The following is an 8,517-nucleotide window of genomic DNA, read 5'->3' as shown; positions in this document are numbered from 1 at the left end:
GATTTACACCCTCGGAAACCCTGTACAGGGTCGCTATGGGTCGGAACCGACTCGACGGCACTTAACAACAACAACATACTATTAAATATAGTATTAAAGTATGATCACCATGGAATGGGCAATCATTAAAGATCAAAAGGGCATTCAACACTTACCTTAAGGACAAAGTTGAAAAAGGGTGGAAAAGAGGGTGAAATGTAAACAGGAACCACAGGGAGGGAGTGGGGTAACTGTTGTTGCAGGGAGGGGATTGCAATCATTGAGATGAAACCAAGTGTATGATTTGTTGGATATAAGACTGATGACCTTGTCTGCCAACCTTCCCTCAATTCACAACAATTTTTTTAAATTTCAGCTTCGTATCAGATACTGTATGTCACACTGAACAAAATCAAACATTTAATCCAGTCACAAAAAAGCAAAGAAGGAAGGCAAGAGAAAGGGACAGGACAACATGCTAGACATTTCTACTTCAGGGAGGTCAGCAATCCTGTGAGATATTATCAGCTAGGATTTATATAAAAGTGAAATAACTTGCCAGATGTGCGCAGATTTTAGGTTGAAGATGAGTAATTCAAACCATGAGTACTAATTATAAAATAAAGACATTACCTTGATAATAAGCCATTTCTGGAATAATTCTGGCATGAGTTCACTTTCTTTTTCATAATGATTGAAGATACAGAGATCTCTTGCTGATCGCTGAGTTGGAAGCTGAGAGTCTGTGGCTGAGAGGAACTTGTCCTGTAGCAAATTAAGGCAATGTCAGTAAAATTGACTAAGTCATTCTCTAATATATGACAAAGGAGCCATGGTGGCACAAAGGTCAAGCACTCAGCTGCTAACCAGGTTTGAACCTACCCAGCAGATCTACAGGAGACCAACCTATAGATTTACTCCCCTAAAGATGACAAGGTGACAAGAAAACCTTATGGGACAGTTTTACTCTGTTAGATGGGGTTGCTGTGCGTCAAAATCTACTCAATATCATCCAGTAATAACAATGTATACTAAAACCTTTTATAACAAAATATTGGGTTCAGAAAAGATGTCAACCCTCTTTCACTGATGGGTTTCTAACTTGGTGTTCAGGCTACTTTGCCCTTACTGTCATTTGTTCCAGAGAGACAATCCCTACTGGTCAAGTCTGCTATGTGTCAGACTCCCAGAAGGCCCGAGGTCAGAATGGGATTGACCTACATAAACCCCACGTCATCACCTAGGAAACATTCCCATAGTGTCACCTTCTCATACTGAGAAGCCCACTTTGGCAAAGAAACGTGAGTTTAAGAAGACATTGATTTTGCTTTTAATGAACATAAGTACAAAGAATATTAAAGTGTACTTTATCTACTATGTTACTTCTATCTACTTTTTCAAAGAAAGAGTTATGTTTGGTATTTATTTTGACAAAATTATCCAGACTATTAATTTAGTAGTTTATTATTTTCCAGTGTCTGGAGCTCTGGTAGCGTAGTGGTTACAAATCTGGCTGCGAACCGCAAGGTCAGCAGTTCAAAACTACCAGCTGTTCCGCGGGAGAAAGATGAGGCTTTCTGCTCCCGTAAAGATTTACAGCCTCGAAACCCTGTACAGGGTCGCTATGAGTCGGAACCGACTCCATGCACATAACAACAACAACATACACACAAGGTGCTCTGTTAGTGTAGTGCTTACGAGTTGAACCGCAAAGTCAGCAGTTAGAAACTACCTGCTGCTCTGCGGGACAAAGAGGAGGCTTTCTGCTTCTGTAAAGATTTATAGCCTCGGAAACCCTATACAGGTTCGCTATGAGTTGGAACGGACTCCAGGGCATATCACCACCACCACACACACATACATGTGAAAGTATATAAACCTGGTGAAAGCTGAATCATGTATGTGAGTAGTGTCAAAGTTAATTTCTTTCTTTCCATTTTGTATATAGTTTTTTTATGAAGTTATCATTGGAAAACACTGAGTGAAGACCTCCCGATACAATTTTTGCAACATGCTGTGAATATACAATTGTTTCTAATGAAAATGTGTTTCTTTTAAATTAACTTAAACCAGCAAATTTCTTATTCTCAGATAAAGAGGGTCAAATGTATGCAATTGAAGACAGAATCCACAGATTCAGTCATTCTAATGAAGCCTGTGGCTATCAATTATTATTGTAACCACAAGGTGATTCTTCAAGCCTTCCAAAGAGGTCTGAATTTAAGGCAGAAATCAATGAAACGAAGGAAAGAGAAGCGCACAGGCAGAAGACATAGAGAATAAACCAATCATTTCTGGCCCCAGTGACCTCTCTCAATTTCTCATTGGTGGACATGTGGACATGGCAATCACTGGTTGCAAGGAAGAGTAAGGAAATGACATTTTGTTGTAATTTTTAAGAAAATACACTGCTTTCAGAATTGAGGTTCTGCTATTAAGAAGAGAATGACTATTAGGTTGAATCTGAGTGCTCTCTGCAACCCAAGCTCAATAGCATGTCTTAACAAGAACCAAAGAGCTTATATTATAAATACCACGTACTGTGATTACTGAGCGACTAACTCAAAAATTAATTGCAATAGGCAACCTTAAATATTCATTCTTTAAGTATTCATTTTTTTTCAAAATGATCTGTAGGTCAAAAAATCATAATAAATATTAGATGTTACTCAGAATCAGGTAAACGACTTCCTGATATTCTCTGCTTTCAGCCAAGATCCATCGGACATCAGCAATGATATCCCTCATTGCATGGTCTCTTCTGTATCTGTCTTGAGCCTCTGGAAGTTCTCTGTCAATGCATGCTTGCAGCCGTTTCTGTATTACCTTTAGTAAAATTTTACTCACATGGGATATCAAAGATATTACCCGGTGATTTCTGCATTCCGTTGAGTCACCTCTCTTTGGAATGGGCACAAGTGCAAATCTCTCCCAATCAGTCTGCCAGATAGTTGTCTTCCAAATTTCTTGGCATAGATGAGTGAGTGCCTCCTGTGCCACCTCACTTTCTTGAAAGATTTCAACTTTTATTCCTTCAATTCCTGGTGCCTTTTTCTTTGCAATTCCTTCAATGCACCTTGGACTTCTTCTTCCTTCAGTATCATTGGCTCATGATCATATGCTACCTCTCAAAAGCTAGACAGTGAATAAGGAAGACCGTAGAAGAAATGATGCTTTTGAGTTATGGTGTTGGAGGAGAATATAGAAAGTGCTGTGGGCTACCAAAAGAGCCAACAGATGTGTGTTGGAGGAAGTGCAGCCAGAGTGCTACTTGGAGGCCAGGATGGCCAAACTTTATATCTCATACTTCAGACATATTGTCAGGAGAGACCAGTTGCTGGAGACGGATATCATGTTTGGTAAGGTGGAGCATCAGAAAAAATGAGGAAGACACCCAACGAGATGGATTGGCAAAGTGGAAGCATCAATGGGCTCGAGTGTGGCAACAGTTGTGAGGTTGGCCCAGGACCGGGCATTGTTTCATTCTGTTGTATATAGGTTTGCTGTGAGTTGGTACTGATTCGATGGCACCTAACAGCATAACAACAACAACAATTAAGAATCAGACTGCAATGAAAATGCTATAAATAACAAGCTCTGGTAGCATCATAGTGGTTATGCTGTTCTGCAGGGGAAAGATGAGTCTTTTGTACTCCCATGAAGATTTACAGCCTGAGTTGGAACCAACTCCACAGCACATAACCACTATCACAACCAAAACAAACCATTTAGTAATCCCATTACTAAAAATATACGTACAGAGATAAGAGGTATGATATGAGCAAATATATGCATACCCATGTTCATTGAAGCATTACAATAAAACTGAAACAACCAAAGTGTCCATCAATGACTGTATGTATAAAAACCTATGTTACACACACACAATGGAATGCTATACAATGTAAAGAATAATGATGAGTATGTGAAACACCTCATAACATGAATGAATCTGGAGTAAATTTTGCCAAGTGAAATTAGTCAATCACAAAATGAAAAATACTGTATGTGACCACTACTACAAAAAGTTAAGAAAAGATTACACACAAAAAGTATTCTTTAAAGTCAACAAGTGACAGAAGAGGAAGGGAGGATATGAGTATTAAGGTTTTGTGTCTACTTTACTGGACCAGGATGTTCAGTGGTTTGGCAGTGGAGATGTAGTTATCCTTCATGATGAGATCTAATATAATGCAATCACCTCTATGATGAGATCTGCTATAAGCAGCCAATCAATTGAAAGGAAGTTTACCTGGGGGTGTGGCCTGCTTCCAATATGTTAAACTCTTGGGAAAAGCTAGCTTTATTTCTGCTGGGTCTGGATCCTGAAACTGGTTCCTTATTCGACCTCTGGTTCTTTGGACTTGAGCCAGTGGCCTACTCAATTGCCTGAGGATCCTGGGAGTCATCAGCAGTCTGTCATCTTACCTGTTTGACCTCCCTGCTGATCTTGGTTCATCTGACCCAGGGACTTGAGACTGGCTCACTTCTACAACTGTGTGAGCCATTTCCTTGATATAAACTTCTCTTTGGATATACATATATAAGCTTCACTGGTTTTGCTTGTCTAGAAAACCCAGCCTAAGATAGAGGCTAAACCACTAAATAGAAGCGAGACGTATACTAACTTGGGTGAAGGTAAAAAGCAATATACAGTAAGGTAGAGATCAGCACAGAATTATCAAGGCAAAGGAAGACACATCAAGGGACACAAGAGGTAAAGCAACAAAAGGAAACACTATTACATACACAATTCTGCAATAACAGGAACAACAATAATCTAGAAATGAATACATAGATGAATACACAAACTGAACAGAAATGAGAAGGTGAATAGAGTCAAACCCAGGAGTATATCTATGTATAGGTGTGACAGAAGATATTTCTACATATGTGTTTATGTTTGCTGCAAATATCTTCATTAATACAACAGAGCATACAGGGAACCTTGTTCTTGTAAGTCACACTGCTTGTGATAGTTTGTTTTGGCAGCCCTAAGAAACTAAAACAGGCCTCAGCCTATAGAGCAAAAACAAATTTTGATATTATAGCTTGCTTAAAATATTAGCTCCATGCCACACAGTAAGGGCCCATTTGAAAAACATAATAGTGATTTTTAGTAGTGACTAAAGCAGTCCTTTCTCTTGTGTTTCATATGCCATTATTTTGGAGATATACATATAGATCTATATATAGATCTATAGAGAGAGAGAGAGAGCAGTTAACCATATGAACAATTCAAGAAGAAACAGTCCCTAGCATTTAAGCACTGCTGTGCTCTCACTAAGGAGCCGTGCTGGTACAGTGGATAAAACACTTGGCTGCTAACCAAAATTTTTAACCTACCAGCCCATCTATGGTATAAATATGTACAGGTTGCTTCTCTAAAGTTTTAAAGTCTTGGAAAACCTATGGGGCAGTTCCACTATGTCTTATGAGTTCATTTTGAGTTGGAATCCACTGACTCATCAGCAGAGGTGTTTGGTGTTCCCACTCATTGTTAACTTTGGATATGAGAGGATGGGGATAGATTACATCCCTGCCAGCTTGATCCTTCCAGAGTTTACTGTAAGTAATTAGAGAATCCCCCAGCCCACTGCACAAATACCAAGTGTATTTCTCTTGTGAAGTGTCGCTGAAAAGAAATGTGAATATTTGGCACCTGGCTTGCTGTGGTAACAAGAAAAGACATTTTCACTACACTATGTGATAAAATGTCAGGTGCCAGAGAATGAAGAAAAAGCACTGAAACATTTGGAAGACAGAGCCCCATTAAGGAATATTTTATGCTTAGTGCCAAGATGGGGAATACATATGTCTGAAAAACATGTTAGGTGAGGACAAGACATGCTAAAGTCTTTGTAATGCCAAAGGGCAAGATATTGGTAATTAAAATGATAGCTTAAATTACAAGGGTGGTGGTGGTGGCTCTTGGTGGCTGTGTGCTGTGGAGTCGGTTCTGACTCATAGCGACCCTGTACAGGGTTTCTGAGGTTATAAATCTTCACTGGAGCAGAACACTTCATCTTTCTCCCATGGGGCAGCTAGTAGTTTCAAACTGCTGAATTTGCAGTTCGCAGCCCAATTCGTAACCACAAGAGTCCTGGTGTGGCACTGTAGGTTAATGCTCCAGACTGCAAAGCCATTTGAACTGCAAGGTTGGTGGTTCAAGCTCACCAGCTGCTCCTCAGAGACCCTATACAGGGTCGCTATGGATTGGAACCAACTCAATGGCACTTAACAGCCAGAGCTCCTAAATTACAAGGGTAGCCAAATTAAAAACCTCTAGATAAGAAAAAGAAAACCCTTGCTTTCAGCTTCCCACTATGTCAAAACCCCTAAGACTGACAGCCCTCACAATGTGTATGGTCTTTGTAGTGAGTCTGAGGGAATTCAGGGCTCATCAAGGAAAAAGATAACACCATAAAATAGAAGCGTTGAACAAAAATCTACTTATTGAGATCAATATATTGACAACAGCATGAGAGGCAGTCCCCCATAGCAGGCAGTCCCCATAGCAGCAGGTCTTCCACAGGCAAGGGTGCAAGCAACCACCTACTAGACCAGCTCAAAACAAAACCACTGCCATTGTATTCATTCCAAATCATAGCAGCCATATATAATAAAGACCTTTGGTTTTCCAAGTCTGTAAATCTTTATGGTAACAGATAGCCTAGTTGTTCTCCTGTGGAATTGCTGGTGAGTTTGAACCTTGAGGTTAGCACCCAGTACTTAATCTACTGTGCCAGAGCTGCTTCCTCCCCCACCTCATATAATTTTTCTTCTTCTGTAGGCTTCGTATGCTCTCTTCCTCTTATAGAAGCAGCTTGTCATAGTTGAAAGCCTTTGCATAGTCAATAAAGCACAGATAAATATCTTTCTGGCATCTTCTGCTTTCAGCCAAGATCCATATGATGTCAGCAATATTCATCATTCCATGTCTTCTTCTGAATTTGGCTTGAATTTCTGGCAATTCACTGTTCATGTTCAGTTGCAGCCATTTTGGAATTATTTCAGAAAACTTTCACTTGCATGTTATATTGATGATTTTGTTTGATAATATCTGCATTCTGTTAGGTCACTTTTCTTTGGAATAGACACAGATTTGGATCTCTTCCAATTGGTTAGCCAGCTAGCTGTCTTCCAAATAGCTGTGCAAAGATGAGTCTCCAATGCTTTATCAGTGTGTTGAAAGATTTCAATTTGCATTACATCAATTCCTAGAGCCTGTTTTTCACCAATACCTTGAGAGCAGCTTGGACTTCTTCCTTCAGGACTATCGGTTCTAGATCATATGCTCCCTCTTGAAATGCAATCATTTCTTTATGGTACAGTTATTCTGTGTATACTAGCCATCTTACTTTGATGCCTTATGCATTATTCAATGTTTTGCACATTGTTGTTGTTGTTAACTGCGATTAAGTCTGTTCCAACTCATAAAGAGCCTGTATAGGGTCTCTAAGAAAAGGTTGGTGGATCGAAACAACCGCCTTGTGTTTAGCAGTCCAATACTTATCCTATGGCTCCACACCAGGACTCTATTTTGAGCCCTTTAATATTGCTGAAGAAATGAGGATGTAAAAAAACACTGAACAGAAAATTTCAAAGGACAGCTCAAGAAGACAAAATATTTTAATGAAATGTGCAGAGTTGGGTTTGAATTTCTTCTTCTGTTCTTTCAGCTTGAGAAATGATTAGTATGTCCATCTCTTTTTATTTTCTAATTCCAAGTCTCTGCACATTTCATTAAAATACTTTGTCTTTTTTTAGCTGTCCTTTGAAATTTTCTGTTCAGTTTTTTTTTTTTACAGTGTGATTCCTGTGTATTCTATCTGGTGAGATCCATGTATATAGTGACCTTTTGTGTTGTTTTAAAAATGTATTTGCAAAGAATCAGTCATTGGTTTACAAAATTCTATCATGTGATCTCCAGCATAATTCTATCACAGGCCACATTTTCTAACTACTGATCTTTCCTCTTTGTTCCCAACCTTTGCATTTCAATCACCAGTAATTATAAATACATCCTGATTGCATCTTAGATCAATTTCAGAGCAAAGAAAGTAGTAGAATTCTTCCTTTTCATCATCACTGACTTTTGTGGTTGGTGTGTAAATTTAAAAATGTTCTTTTTGACAATGACTGTAACACCATTCTTCTTGAATTTATCATTCCCAGCATAGTAAACCATATGATTGTAAGATGCAAAATGGCCAATATCAGTCCTTCCAACTTACTAATGCCTAGAATACCAATCTTCATGCATTCCAACTCAATTTTTACAACTTCCAGTTTTCCTAGATTCATACTTAATACATACCATGTTCCAATTATTAATAGCTGTTTGCAGCTGTTTAACCTCATTTTTAGTTATGCCCCATCAGCACAAGAATGCTTTCCCCATTTGCCTCATCACAGTCAACGCTATTTTGAGGAGGCAGCTCTATCCTTGTCGTATTTTGAGCACTTTTCATCATGAGGGCCTCATCCTCCAGCTCTGTATCTGACATTGTTCTGCTGCTATTCATAAGGTTTTCA

This window comes from Chrysochloris asiatica, unplaced genomic scaffold, assembly GCF_000296735.1.
Source record: "Chrysochloris asiatica unplaced genomic scaffold, ChrAsi1.0 scaffold00299, whole genome shotgun sequence".
NCBI lineage: Eukaryota > Metazoa > Chordata > Mammalia > Afrosoricida > Chrysochloridae > Chrysochloris > Chrysochloris asiatica.
This window is presented reverse-complemented; position numbering follows the sequence as displayed.